The following is a 13,895-nucleotide window of genomic DNA, read 5'->3' on the forward strand; positions in this document are numbered from 1 at the left end:
AACTTGGGTGGTCAACCCTCCCTGGAGCTGAGCAAAGGTTGCCCAGAGCAGCTGTGGCTGCTCCATCCCTGGAAGTGTCCAAGGCCAGGTTGGACAGGGCTTGGAGCAGCCTGGGACAGTGGGAGGTGTCCCTGCCCATGGCAGGGGGCTGGAACAACAAGGGCCCTCACAACCCAAACCATTCTGGGATTCTGTGACCTGCCAAGGTCCAAGGGGGACTCATCCCAGTTTCCAGCTCTTCACTCCTCTAGATTTCACCACCTGCTCTCAGGAAACAGGAGACCTGAAGCACTCCCTGCCCATGATGTGATATCCCCCTGCAACTCTTTCCTGCTGTTTTACATTTTAAACTGCCCTTAAGAATTCCCCATCCCACACCAAGGTGCTGCTCACACCCCATGGATCCCCCACATCTCCTTAGCACCTGTGATGCTGGAGAAGGGAAGGTGGACACGACTGGAGGGATCAGGAGCTGATTTTAAAGTAGGTTTCTTATGGCAGATGGATAAATTCCTTCCCTATGCTCCAAGGTGAGACATTGCTGGCACCTGAAAACGTTTCCTACACAGAATAATTCTGCAGGACTAATGGGAGAGGGATAATCCAGTGGAAAATGAGGAGCAGGAGGTTCTTTCTTGTGAGGGGCTTGTGAGGGTCAATCACTCCAAATCCCACAGATGCTGATGGGATCTCGCCAAGGCACTGAATTCACTAAAACCTCAGCTGGGACACTGAGATCCTACAAAGACACGGGGTGGGAATGAGCTCTGTTTCCAGCACCAGCACAAGGTGTTGCCCCACATCTGAGTGTGGTCTGGGTTATAAAATAAAAAAAAAAGCAACACATTTAAGCAGCTGCTTTCCTTCCCAAGCTGGAGCCTCTTGCATCTGCTGTTTGTCTTGTTCTCTCAAGGGTGAGCAGGGACAGGAGCCCGAGGCACGGTGATCTGTCCCTCTCAGTGCCAGATGTGACCTTCGCTGGCAAAACGGCTCAACCTGGATGGATCCCACCCTGCTGATGGATGAAATCGTCTCTCCTTCCCCACGGGGACTGCAGGCAGCAGCAGCCCCTCGGAGCCAAGCGGGAGCCATGCATTTGGCAGCCCCAGCCCTAAATCAACCCCTCCCCAATTAACGCAGGACTTTTCATCAGCGGCTCTGTTGTTTTTCAGCTCCGGCGATAAAAGGCTTCAGCGAACATTTCTAACCGTACATAAACTCCAGCCTGCCAACATAAACACCATAAAAACGCTCCCTATAAATCAGAGCTCGCCCTCGCTAGAAATGTTCAAATTCTCCGGAATGGCTAAAAAAAAAAAGTGCCGTGGGCTGCCAGGAGGGCAGGCGGACAAGAGAGGCGAAAGCTTGGGAGAAAGCAGCTGCCCTGAGCTGAGCTTCCTCCTCATCCTCATCCTCATCCTCATCCTCATCCTCATCCTCATCCTCATCCTCATCCTCATCCTCCCTCCCTCCCCGGGATCTCCAGGAGAGCTCCGCTGATGGAGGAATAAATAAAGGAGCTCCACGCCCACACGTGTCCTGGCCAGCACACAAAACCTCGCATGTCTTTGCCTTTATACACAGAATTTCTTGCAGAAAGCTGCTCCGCTGAGCTGGCCGCATCCCTCTCCTGTTTTCCCAGTTTTTCCCCCTGAGTTTTTTCCCTGATCTCCAGGCAGAAACAGCCCCGAGAGCCGAGCGGGACAGGTCTGGAGCAGCCCCAGGCAGGGACCAAACCCCAGCCCTGCTCGTTTTGTGGGTCTCACCCACAGAAAGACCAGTCCCAGGTCATCCCCCAGGCCGAAAGAGAGGGCACAGAAGTCCTCCCTTCTCCCAAAATCCCGGCGGCACGCGGTCCCTCTCCCGGCTCCGGGATCCCCGGCAGAGCTCCTCACCTCTCCACTCACCCCGGGATGCCGGACAGGTCTCCATGGCCTGGCCAGGGGTGTCTCCTGCTCCACCAGGCCAGCCTCCATCCCCTGCAAGCCTCTGCCTCCATCCAAGCAGGCGCTGAAGCTGCGGCTGATCTCACCCGTCTCCCCGCGGCCCCGCAGCGTGGAAAATGCTTTGTCCGGGCATTCTGCGAGCCCGAGAGCGACCACCTCCCACCAAGCCAAGCCAAGCATGCAGCAAAGCCCCGTGAGAGGCAGATTTCTCTCTGGATGCCCTCGGAGAGGAGGCTGCAGGAGCGGCGAGCGGCTCCTCCCGGCAGCCGGAGCATCCCTGGAGCCAGCGGCTCTCCCCGGCACAAATAATGGGTTGTGGCATCTGGGATGACCCTAAACACCTGCCCAAAGCAGCCCGGGGTGTCCCTGACACTCTGGGCACTGAGGTCAGCTCAGGGTCCTGGCCCTGGTGGTCTCCCCTTTCCTGGGGGATCCAACCACAGCTCCCAGGAGGAGCCGCGCTATCAAACGATAGGATCAAACAATCCCTGTGTCCACAAAGCAGGGATTGCTTTACAACGCCCGTGGCATCATCTTTTCTCTCTCTCTCTCTCTCTCCCCTCCCCTCTTCTCCAGCACCGCTTTTTATTATCATCCTGATGCGTTTTGACTGGAAAGCGCGGAGCCGGTCCCATGTCCCGGAGCCAGGAGGTGCTCCCAGAGCAGGGATCCCAGAAAAGCTCTGTGCCGAGCCCCAGAAAAGCCCCGAGCCCCGGGCAGTGCTCGCACAGGGCCACCGGCTCACGGAGACATCCTCTGCTCTCGCACCGCGGCTCCTCCCCGGAGAAATCGAGGACATTTCATTTCTTAGCCAACCTGCTTAACTATTTCTGTCTGGCAGCGCAGAGGAAAGGGCTGGGCAGGGCCCTGAGCAAATCTATTGTCACCGGCAGGAAAAAAAAGAAAAAAAAAAATAATAAAAACGTGCCTGGAGGAATTTGGCTCGGGTTCATGTTTGAAGAGGCTTCAGATTTCTGAAGCAGAGGCTTCCGGATGCACGGCGGGTGTTCTCTGGGGCTGGAACCGGCAGGGAACACAATTTGGGGTTGTGAGAGGGATTAGCTCTGCCTCGAGCCAGAGGGTGACAGAGAAGGGATGGAAGCACCCAAAGATGCTCAGGGCTGGGCTGGAAGTGATGCCTCGCCCTGCTGGGGGATGAGCCCCATTTCTGGGCTGTTTTCCTGGGATTTTGCCCATTTCCATCCCAAATGATGGTGGTGCCATCAGGGGCTCGCTGCCTCGCTGGCCCCCGGCCTGTGTTTGAAAGCAGGCTTGCATGGCTCTGGGCCACTTTAGGAGGGTGTTAAAAAGAGGTCAGAAATAACAACTCAAAGCAAAAAACCAGCCTCAGGAGGTGCTGAGCTCCCTCAATCCTTACTTTGCCAAAACAGACCTGATCTCTGGGGCAGTGGGGATGCTGGGTGTAAAAAAACAGGGTCTTGTGACCTCACCACCACCTGAGGAGCAGCTGGTGCCACCCTGGCACCCCCCAGTGCTGACAGGTCCTGGCTGGTGGTGGCATCTCCTGGGGATGAGGAGTGGGGACAGGGCTGTGGAGTGTCATTAACGATCAGGGTGATGGGGATGGCACCGAGTTTGGGGGGGGAGAGCAGTGCTGCTCTGTTGGGGGTTCTCACAGACACCCCAAAAACACGCCATGCAAGGAGAAGATGCAGCCAGAAGAATTTCAGCTGGATAGGAAATAAAAGCCTGCCTGACAAACAGTGGTGTAGGGAGCTGGTGGCACCCACAGCTCCTGAGGGACCCTCAGCCTCTGCTGTCCTGTGATCACCCTCAGATCCCCACCTCGCTCAGCATTTCCCACACCCCCACTGGTAGCCAGGAAAAGGTGGAACCCTCCCCAGAGGATGGAGAAGGAGCAAAGAGAGTGTGCAGCTCTTAGAGGAGCAACTCTGACCTGCTTGAGGGCCTGGCTTGTCCCATTTATAGAGTCACTCCCTTCCTTGGGGACAGCTCAGGACACCTGAGGGTGGCACATGGGATCCTCACCTTCTGAGGAAACAGCAGGACAACCCACAGCACCAAAAAATGGGAGAAGCAGGGAGATAAATTTCTCCAGCAAAATTTATTCTCATGTACCTTAATTAATTTATAGGATGATGGGGCTCCCCCTTTTCTAACCATTTTCCATGTCTTCTACTGCTACAGTCCCTGGTTGCAACAGTGACGTGCAGAAATCCCACAAAAACCCCTTTATTTTCCCTTCTCCTGGCAGCAAGGAGCAGAAACCACGTGGATTTTCATTGCCACCACAATCTCCAAGGGACAGACCAGGTCAAAGGGAGCTGTGCAGCCTTAAAACTGACCCTTGGGATGCTGGGATGAACACTGGGTGGAAGAACTCCAAGCAGGCCATAAATTGCAGGAGAAGAAAGCTCTCCACAGCACGGGGATCGTTCAGGAATATGGTGCACACCATCTCAGATTGCTGGGGAAGGAGGGGGTTTCTTATGGAAACACAAAAAACCCCTCCTGGTGTTTTGGTCTTGGACAAGACCCAAGGATTGTGTCAGAAATGGCTCTCCCAGCTTGCAGGAGGAGCACAAGCTGCAGATTCCCCATCTGCCCTTTTTCCGTTCCCATTGTCTGGAGCTGGGTTCTGCTGGGATTTCCTCCCTCTGGCTTTCTAAGGAAGCTTTGGACACAGGGCAGGTTGCCCTCCTGTGGCATTCCAAGGAAATTTGGGTGAAAGGAGAAGATGCCTGTGGCCTCCCAGGATTTAAGGGATTCTGTTTCCCTTTGGGGCTATGGGAATGTTCACTTGCCATCAAGCAGAGCTTAAATAAATTCATTAAGCCAAGCTCCTGTGTTTGGGATAGACGGGAAAGGGTTTTTGGGATGGGAGGAGATGGAGACAGGAATGCCCTCCCAGGCCACCTCATGAACAAGGAGGGGTCAAAGCTCCTTCCAGCCCCCCCTTCTCCAAGAAATCCTTTGGACAAACACTGGTTGCAATTAAATCTGCAGAGATCTGGAGGCAGAAGGGACATAACTCAGGGTCACCCATCAGCCACGGGGAAGATCTTTAGGATTTTAAAGGATGGGACCATTAAAAGCTGTGGAAATACAACAGCATCTCCACATGAGGCTCATCTCAGGACCTTGAGGTGGGGATGAGGGTTCCCAGTTGGAGATCCCACCCCAGTGGAGCATCCTGGGTGTTTGGGAACTAAAGGAGAGTTTTCTCTCAAAGAAGGTTGGCCAAGAAGATGAGGCCGCCGAGGAGCAGCTTCAGCTCCCACTGGTGGTGAGCTATGAGCTTCCCCTGCCTCAGTTTCCCCAGCTGCACAGAAGGGAACACAGCCTTTCCAAGGTGTTTAGGATGTGAAAGTGAAAAGTGTGCTCACAGCCTTGGATCTTATTTTGAAAGCAAGCCAAAAGCACCTTAGACAGAAGATAAACTTCTCATGGATGAGAGACACCAGCTGCAAATCCACAGCTGCTGCTGGGCTGGGCCCTGGTGGGTGCTGGCCTCAAAGCCCAGCTCATCATGCAGGAGCAGGGGGATCTAAGCTGATGATCCCAAAGTCAGGAGGATGCAGACCCCAAAATTTGCAGAAACCTCGGGAATGTAACACAGGATCAACGGGAAAATCAGAACCTGGTGTTCCTCCCCCCAGCTCGGGTGGTCTGAGGTAAGAGGAGGTTTGGGATAGGGACTGGCCAGGAGGTCCCAGAGCACAGAGACATTTCACAGAATCCCAGAATGGATTGGCTTGGATGAGACCTTAAGGATCACCTCATTCCACCCCTGCCATGGCAGGGAGGAATATCCACTATCCCAGGCTGCTCCAAACCCCAACCTGGCTTTGGGCACTTCCAGGGATCCAGGGACAGCCACAGCTGCTCTGGGCACCCTGTGCCAGGCCCTCCCCACCTCACAGGGAACAATTCCTTCCTTTTTCTGTGAGGAAAAACCTAAACCACAGCTGGTTTAATCCCAAACTCCCTGGACACGGCTTTGCAGTGCCCTGCGTGCCGGGGGATGATTTATGCCAGCAAAATGTGCACAAACTGATGCCAAATAGGGATGTTGTGCCTCTTACCCCGGCAGGAAAGGCACCACACGAACATTCAGCCTCAACAAACGCATTTCCCACCCCAATAACCCGGAAAGGGCAGAAAATGAAGAGCAGGGAGGGAGCAGAGGGGGGCTGCAGCACAGGGAGGGGATCTGCGAAGTGCTGGGAGCCAGCCAAGCTAAAAACCACCGGCAAAACATCAACACGAGGAGGAGGGAGAAGAAAACAAAACAAACACCAAAGTAACATACAGAGAAGCGCTGGGATCAGTCCTTTCTGGAATTGTCCCATCCTGGCCAGCTGTGGATCCCTGGATTCCTGGATCCCTGTCCGGCGCCGCTCTCCTCCCTCCCACCCAGCCAAAGCCGCGCTCTGACGTGGAGCGGGAAAACTCCTCTGGATCTGCAACCCCAGCGTTCCCTGGGACAGCAAGGATTCCTTTGGCTTCCCTTTATTTTTTTTTTTTTTTTTTTGATTTTCCTTCTCAGCACGCATAAAAGGTGCCATAAAAAACAGAGTGAGAGGAGTAACTCCAGAGCCAAGAGTGGTGCTTATGGAAAAAAAAAAAAAAAAAATCAAATCATTTAAATAGTCAAAGGGTTTAGGGCTAAAAATAGCAAAAAGAGCTCCTTGGAGCAGGAGAGGGAGGGGGAAGCGGAGGTGCTGCAGCAGGATAAGAAATGTTTCCTTCTTGTTTGGGATTTCTTTTCCTTTCTGCTCCAAATCTGGTGGAAAGTTGGCTACAAACTCTCGCTGTCCTTGCAGCTACAGTGAAACACTGCAGCACCACCAAAAATCATTTCACCCCCCACCAATTTTTACGCCCAAAGCAGTGCTGAAATTTTGTATTTTAATGCTTTATGTTGACCAGAGGCTCCTATGCCAGCCCCTCTTCGTCCCCGCTCTCCCTTCCCAACGCCGTTTTGCTGGGCAGGGGAACAGCTGGAATCATCTCCCTGCTCTGTGGAGAACAGCTGGAAGGGAAAACAGCTGGAAGGGGACAGAGAGACATTTTCCTCCTGCCCCAGCCCCTCCTGCCCTCTGCCAGAGGGATTTTTTTCCCCTGTACCCATCTCTGCTGCAGGGGAGGGATGTTGCCCCCAACTCAAACCCACAAGCAGGGGTTCAATAATTGCCCCATGCAGAGGCCACAACCTTTGGCGCGTCATCCTCTGTTCCTTCCCATTGCCAGCCCGCATGATTTTATGGCTGACCTCACAAAAATTGATGTTTTCCTTAAAGGCCCCATGTTGTAAGGGGAGATTTGGCTTCCAGGAGTCCAAATCAGTGAGGTTTTACACGCTGCAATTAAAGAAAACCCCAAAACTAAACAAATTCGGCATGAGGAAAGCCCTAAACCTTTAAAATCTGGTGGCTCTTCATTTCTTAAACACACATGACCCTCAGCGTTGTCTTAAGCAGCTCCCACCATGTGAAACTCCTCACAATAACTTGTTTTTCCTGGTTTGAAGGAAATTTTGAGAGATGTCCTTGCTCCTCAGAGCAGCTGGGGATGGGGCAGCCAAGTTCTCATCCTCGAATTTAATTTCTCAAGTGTGCTTCTGCTCTCCAGCTGCTTCAGGGGAGGAACAAGCTGGGAGCAGCCTGGCTGACTGTGCAGGGGTTGTGTGTTCCCAGAAGGAGTTTTCCAGAGAAAATCAGCTCCTAGGGTGCTCCAGGGATGGAGGAGGATGAGGAAGAAGAGAGGCATCACCACAGCACTTGATGCTGCCGCCCTTGACACAGTCACGAGCCCAAAGTTCAGCCCAAATCCAAGGATTTCAAGGAATTTTGGGCAAGGAAAACACCCTCAACCAGAAAATGTGTGGGGAGATCCCTTTTGTAATCACACAGCTCCAAAACAACCTGAAAGATGCTCCTAAAAAACCTCAGCACTGCTCTGTATCAGACACGGAGCAAACTCTCATCCAGCCTTGTATAAAACAGCTCCAAGCAAAATCCTGGATCCAAATTTCAAGGGATTGTCCAGACCCCAAGCAGAGTTGGATTTCTGTATCTTATGCAAATCTTTAATGAAAAACATTATCTTTATAATTTTAGAAATATAAATTATATATAATTATAATTTTTATTTATAATATTATAATTTATTCTTAGGAAGAAATTATAATTTTCACGTCTCTCAGTGCTGCCTTTATACATTTAATATATCAAATATAACAAATATGTGATATAGTACAGGGATCAATGGAACAGTGACACGGCCTGCTGGGATGAGGAACATCTTTTTGCTCCCAAATCCACAGCCCCTCCCTGGAGAGCCCCACCCTGGTCAGGAGGTGACGATGGAGCCCTACCTTTCACAGCCAGGAAAAAAGGTGCCCGTGGAGCTGCGGCTCTTCACCGCATAACCGGAGCCCTGGCTGGGGAGAAGCCCTGCAGCAGCAACAGCACAGCCCTGCAACAAAGCCAAGGAGGAGGCGATTATTCCCGGGCATCTCTCTGCCAGGCACAATACGGCAGCGTGTCACTGTCCCCACTCAATGGCACCATTGTCCCCTCCCCGAGCCACGGCTCCTGCGGGTGGTGGCACAGGGAGAAGCTTCTGCTCCTCAGGGAGAGCCTAAAAGGCTTCGTCCCACCGATAGGAGGCTTTGTTTTGGATCCCAGGGTGAGGTTCCTGCAGGAGAGGGAGGAAATGGGATCTTGGGTGAAATAAATGGGGGTCACAAAGGGGATGGGAGGGTTGGGGTGGGAATGGGAGTTCGCAGCTCACTGATAAAAGAGAGGGATGCTCCCAGGGGGATTTTGTTGGGATCCCTGCAGGGGTTTGCAGCTGGATGCTGCTTCCAGGGGAAGAGCACACTGAGGAGCTGGAGAAATCTTAGAATCCCAGAATGGTTTGGCTTGGAAGTGACCTTAAAGCTCACCCAGCTGCACCCCCTGCCACGGGCAGGGACACCTGCCACCATCCCAGGGTGTCCCAAGCCCCATCCAACCTGGCCTTGGACACTCCAGGGATCCGGGGGCAGCCACAGCTGCTCTGGGAAGTGCAGGGAACATGGTCAGGGCTGGAGGATGGGATGCACAAAGGGAGACTCAGCAGGGAGACTTCACTGATAAACACAACTCTTAAATGGGAAAGTGGTGCAAAAACAGAGCCAAAATATTCTCAGAGGCACCCAAGGCCCAGAGAGGCAGCACATCCGTGGCAGCCACAGTGGTGAGAGTGCACAAGGGAAGATCCTGACTGCTTTTGGAAACACCAGCAGCTGCTGCAAGAACACCAGTGAAAAGTCTTCCCTATAGGACAAAGAGGATCAGAAAAAAAAAACCACAGTAAAGATCCCAGAGATGCCACCACAGCTGTGGGGCAAAGCTGCAGAGGGATGACCCCAAGGAGCAGCAGCATCTGTGCATGGGAAGGCAGGGAAGGTGAACAAAACATTATGTATTAAAAAAGAAGGTATAAAAAGGCAAATTAAACAGAAACGCTGCTGTGATGGAGCCAGGCTGCTCCTGGGGATGCTGGCAGGGGCTGGGAGGGCAGGCAGCCCCTGGAGGAGGCAGCAGAGGGAGGTTCCCAGGTGGGAGGTTGGGATAACCGTGGGTCAGGCTGCAGCAGGAACCAGCAGTCGGATCTGGGATGGATGGAACGTGTGAGATCTCCCTCCCTGCTCAGGGGCACAACCTGACAGGCACTCAGCCACAGACACCCTGCCAGGGAGGGAGATTATCCCTCTCTGTTCTGGGCTGTGGCACCACTTTCCCCTCTCCACCCAAACCGGGGTGCTGTTTTCTCTCTCATCACACCCCCACATCCAGGAGGCACCACAGGATTGCAGCCACGTTCAAAGCAAGGGATGCAGCTCACGTATCCTGCCCTTCCAGCCAGGAAAAATAATGAATCTCCTCTATTTTCTCATCCCTTACCCAGCATATCCAGGTCAGCACATTGGTGGTGACTCTGGAACATTCCTCTTGGCTTTCTGAGGTTTTTCCATCACCTCCATGCTGACTCCACATTAGGGAGCCAGGCCATCCCTTAAGTTCAATGCCCACCACACAGACACTTTGTTTTCCATCAAGACTTGATAGAAACAGGAGCAGCAACCCCTGACCCTTCAGGGAATATCTTCAGATTAATGCTGGGCTGATGACTTGGGCTCCTTCCCTGTGCCCACTGGACCCAGCTCCCAGGGGTTTTATTCCCACATGGCTTCAATAAAATAAACCCTCTGGAAATTGAGGAATATATATCTATATTTTCCCAGCTCCACCTGGATACTGGAATTTTGCTTTTCTGCCTCCCTTCTTTTTTTATCCCTTCCTTGCATCTCCAGAGATGGGGAAAGTAAAATCCAGAAAAACATCCTGTTCTCCCTCCTTTTTGTGGCCGGACAGAGAGGAATCAGGCGTCAGGAGGGGGATGCATCCCCGATTCCACAAACATCCGGTTGTTCCGGTGGCTGTAGCAGTTGCCACGGCACAATGGGAATTGCAGATGGCTTCTGGTTGTTTACAGGGCTGCAGCAGTGTCCGGGACAAGCGGAGACACAGCTGCTGCTGGTGGAAAAAGCCGAGCCTGTACTGGATTCCTGAGTTTTGGAGGCTGGGAGCAGGGATGAGCCGGGAGCAGGGTGAGGATGCCGGGCCGTGCGTGCCATGCCGGCCGTGGTTATGGATTGGTGTCCCACGCTCTCCAGGGATGGCACAGTTGCACATCCAGTCGATGTGGCTGACCCAAATAACAGCTCCCAGCAAGGCAGGCACAGCCTGGCCCCTGAGCCAGCTGCTCTCAGCCTCGTGGAGCTGATGGGCACGGCAGAACTCCTACAAGAACCCTGGAGCATCCAGAAAATTCCATCCTCCCACTCAACTTCCCTTCCAGCAGCAGCACAGGCAGAGAAAAGCCCTGGAGGAACAATGCTTTGGCCAAGGGATGCTGGCACAGATCCATTTGAGTCCCACCTGGATCAATTATCCCAGGGATAATGGGACTGGTGTGGGACAATGGGACCTACCTGTGGTCAGCGTTGGTGGTGCTGGCTGGAATCTCACCCTGAGGCTGGAGGGTGGTGGTCACCTCCTTGTCCTGTGGGAGACACAAGGGACATCAGGATACCCTGGATCACACCACCCAGCCCAGCTGCAACCTCCTGACAAAAAGCCCAGGATCCACATGGCTGGAGAAATCCATCCCAAGCCCAGTTCCCTCTGCTCCCACGGGCTCCACTGCCCTTTATTCCCTTTGGAACAGCTGGGAGCTGCCAGAGGTTTTTGCACCCTGGCAGGTTGGGGAACACGGGCAGGTGGGTCCACAGCGGAGGGATGAGGATGAGACCCCAAATTCCCTGCTCTCCTGTTTGAAGCCATGCAGGGATGAGGATTAGACCCCAAATTCCCTGCTCTCCTGTTTGAAGCCATGCAGGGATGAGGATGAGACCCCAAATTCCCTACTCTCCTGTTTGAAGCCATGCATGCTGCTGAAGGGTTTCCTAATGCTTCCATCATGGATAGAGCAGGAAAGCTGTCTTTGCCAAAAAAGGTGGGAATTAGTGACCTCTCGCATTGAACAGCCTCTCCAGAAGATCCCAGGAGCTTTTCCTCACAGGATAACTGCTGGCAGCATTTAGGACACCCATGACACCCCCTCCCCATGCCCCAACACAAGCACATCCCCTCCCACTTCCATACCTGGGATGCTCAATCCCAGCGCTGCCGTGGGAAACGCGCGGAGCGAGCCGGACGCTGATGGACGAGCAGGAAAATCAGGATTATTCCTGCTCCTTCTTCCCCCCGTTGCTCATTTTCTACGCCGGCTGCCCAATTATTTCCCAGGCCGGCTCTGCCCCGCGGTGCCTTTCTGCAGTGGCATGGAAGGAAGCCTGAAAATCAGAGCTGCCTCCAACGGCACTGAGATGCCAAGGAAAACCACGGCAAGGACGAGTCTCTGGACCGTGGGCTCATCAGGATGGGGGAAAATGGGCTTTGGGCTAATGTTGGCTGCTTCAAGTTGTCCTGGAGTGAGGCTCCAGCTTTTCTTGGATGATTTGGGCTTTGGGGACTGCCTGTCCTCCTGCATCCCTGCACAACATCCTTCTCAAGCAGGGTCGGGGTGCTGCTGGGTCAGAGCAGAGGTGACCTCTGAGTCCAAACCCCACGTTCACTCCTTGAAGGAATATTTGTATTGACAAAGAGCTTGGGTAGGAAGGAAAATCGAAAAATGGGGGAACAATAATCAGCTCCTGCCCCAAAAGCAGTGTGTCAGACTGGATTCAGTGAAAAAACAATGCTATGGCTGCAAAGCAACAGCTTTGAAGCAGAAGTGCTACAGGGGGTTGTTATTTCTTTGGCATTGGTTCCAAAATATCCTCAGCCTCAGACAGGAGAGCTCCCAGGGCAGGTTTTATCCCAGCTTTTACCATCCCCTGCACTCCTCTTCCTCCCCCAGCATCCTCCTCCTCCTGCAGGAATGTAGGTGCTGCCACATTTCCCACAGCATCTCAGCTGAAAAAAGCTGAAGTCTGTCCAAATTTATCTCAGTCTGACGGAACAGTGAATATACAGTTATATAAAATCCCTACTTCCGGCATTTGTGGAAGCAACCGAGGAGCAGGCCTGCTCCTTTACTTGGGTGCACCCCAAGATGGGAACAGCAGCATCCTGCCTGGAAGATCTAGGTGGGGAAATGGTCCTCCAGGAGGAGCATCTTTAATCCCAGACAACCCCTGGGTTGACAGGCTCCTGTATCCTCACTTTCCCCATCTGACCCCTCAGTGCCAGCCCCACATGGAGCACTGGCAGCAGATGTTTGCAGCTGTGGAGAACCCAGCATTCGACACCTGCCATGCTCAGCGTGGTCCTTGCCTGCCCCAGGGATGTGGGAATGGAATATCCCAATGGGCCAGCACCAAACCCACAGGTCCAGAAAGGCATTTATGGCTGCAAATACCAATTAACAAAACAGACATCCCATTTCTGAGGGTGCAGGAATTAAACTCACTTCAACAAGTGCCTTCACCCACCCAGCTTTGGGATTTGATGCACAGCCCCTCCAAATCACCAAACCTGGAGAGGGGCACTGCTGACAGCACCCAAAATGACTCCCTGGAGATGCTCCACAGCCATGTCACCTGCTTGGGGACCAGCCTGGCTCCACCACCCACTCCTGCTCCCTCCTCTTCCCATCGCCATCCCGATGGCCATCCCGTCACTTCACGTTAGCACCAGCGTTCCAGGCGTTCTCCGTCTGCTCCATCGCCCACAGCAGCTACAGCAGGGCACCCCACCAGGCTGGGATATTTCCAACTTCCCTCTCCCTGCCCATCACCAGGAAAGGGGGGATGCAAACGATCCAAAGGATTTGTTTTTCCCGTTTTCCAAGAGCTGCCACGCGGCTGGAGCATCGCTGCCGTTCCCCGGCGCACTCACCTGTCCCGCAGGGATGAGCCGAGGCCGGGCTGGCGGGAGGGATCCGCAGGGAGCAGCTGGGCACTTCCATCTGGTGCCAGCCCCGCAGGTGCCACGCGGTGGCCGCAGAGCCCCGGACTGAGGCGGGCGCCGTGTCCTGCACCTCGGCTCTGCTGCTCCGCGACTCTGCCGCGTTCCCGCTGCCGTTCCTGCCATCTAGAGGAGACCTTCTCTCATCGCAAACGCAATTCCCTCCGATTGTAACAAAATCCCACGATTCAGAAGGAAAAAATAATCACAGCCCATCACTTGATGGCGAAGGAAGAGCCTGAACACAGCCGTTCAAACCATGAATCCACACAGGACTTTCCTGCTTGTTTAGCCAGTTCCAGAACCAAGCAGTGGGAAACCCACAACAACAGGAAGTGTTATTTTCTAGGAAATCTAGACCAAGAAACCAGTCCAAGAAAGGTAAATGAGCAAAATAATCTTCAAAACATAGCTGTGAATGAAAGGTACTAAAAGGGTTGCC

The 13,895-nt window shown here is 53.4% G+C and overlaps 1 protein-coding gene across 3 annotated transcripts in view; it reads right to left on the reverse strand.

The window, feature by feature from the left end:
* Positions 1-13,550, reverse strand: part of GJC2 (gap junction protein gamma 2) — a 39,597-nt gene extending 26,047 nt beyond the window's left edge. Inside the window, exons 1-3 of one of the 3 annotated variants that reach the window (XM_023922054.2) lie at positions 13,385-13,550; positions 10,975-11,045; positions 8,308-8,408 (exon numbers count right to left, since the gene is read on the reverse strand). The gene's annotated coding sequence lies outside the window, so the exon portion shown is untranslated. Of the gene's footprint in view, positions 1-6,240; positions 6,687-8,307; positions 8,409-10,974; positions 11,046-13,384 lie in introns of those variants that run through there. The other 2 variants (XM_023922056.2, XM_086867356.1) reach the window with 2 other exon arrangements.
* Between the last annotated feature and the right edge of the window lie 345 nt (positions 13,551-13,895).

The sequence above is a fragment of the Cyanistes caeruleus genome, chromosome 1, assembly GCF_971803275.1.
Source record: "Cyanistes caeruleus chromosome 1, bCyaCae1.hap1.1, whole genome shotgun sequence".
NCBI classification, from domain to species: Eukaryota; Metazoa; Chordata; class Aves; order Passeriformes; family Paridae; genus Cyanistes; species Cyanistes caeruleus.